The sequence below is a fragment of the Pteropus vampyrus genome, unplaced genomic scaffold (genome assembly GCF_000151845.1).
Source record: "Pteropus vampyrus isolate Shadow unplaced genomic scaffold, Pvam_2.0 Scaffold518, whole genome shotgun sequence".
NCBI classification, from domain to species: domain Eukaryota; kingdom Metazoa; phylum Chordata; class Mammalia; order Chiroptera; family Pteropodidae; genus Pteropus; species Pteropus vampyrus.
The window spans coordinates 1157337-1158266 of record NW_011889299.1 but is presented as its reverse complement, the minus strand read 5'-3'; positions in this window follow the sequence as shown (position 1 = coordinate 1158266).

Genomic DNA, 930 nt, shown 5'->3' with positions numbered 1-930 from the left:
TTGGAAAGTTCATCACCCACAGACTCACTAAAGAAGATCCTGTAAGATGTACTTCTGGAAGAAATGGAAGGTCTGAGGTGCCAGAAGGAATAAAAAGCAAAGAAAGTGGTGACTATGTGGGCAAATGAAAATGACCATATTAAGCAGCAATAATAATATCTAAAAGGATTAAATAATTAAAGTACCAGACAATAACATGTTGGTTGAGAGGGAATAAAGAGAGATATCTGGGATGAAGGTAAATGTTTGAAGAACTTTAGACTCTGATCAGATGCAGGGTAATCAGTAAAAGAATAGAAACCAAGGTATAACTTTGAAATTAGTAGAGATAAAAAATGAAGTGATAAAAGTGTTCAATCTAAAAGAAATAAAAGGCAAAAGAAGAAATAAAAAAGAAATAAAATGGGCGTTCAGAGAGAATGCATAAAGAAGATGGAAGAAGTCAGTGGCATTTTTATACAACAATGATAAACTTTCAGAAAGAGAAATTAAGAAAACAATCCCATTTACAATTTCATCGAAAACTATAAAATACCTGGGAATCAAATTAACCAAGGAGATAAAAGACCTGTTCTCAGAAAATTATAAGTCATTGAAAAAAGAAATTGAAGAAGATACAAATAAATGGAAGTATATGCTCATGGGTGGGAAGAATCAACATCATTAAAACAGCCGTACTACCCAAAGCAGTCTATGGGTTGAATGCAATCCCTATCAAAATACCACTGGCATTTTTCAGAGAGCTAGAACAAATAATCCTAAAATTTATATGGAACCACAAAAGACCCCGAATAGTCACGGCAATCTTGAGAAAGAAGAACAAAGTTGGAGGTATCACACTACCTGATATGAAACTGTACTACAAGGCTACAGTAATCAAAACAGCATGGTACTGGCATAAAAACAGATACACTGATCAATGGAACAGAA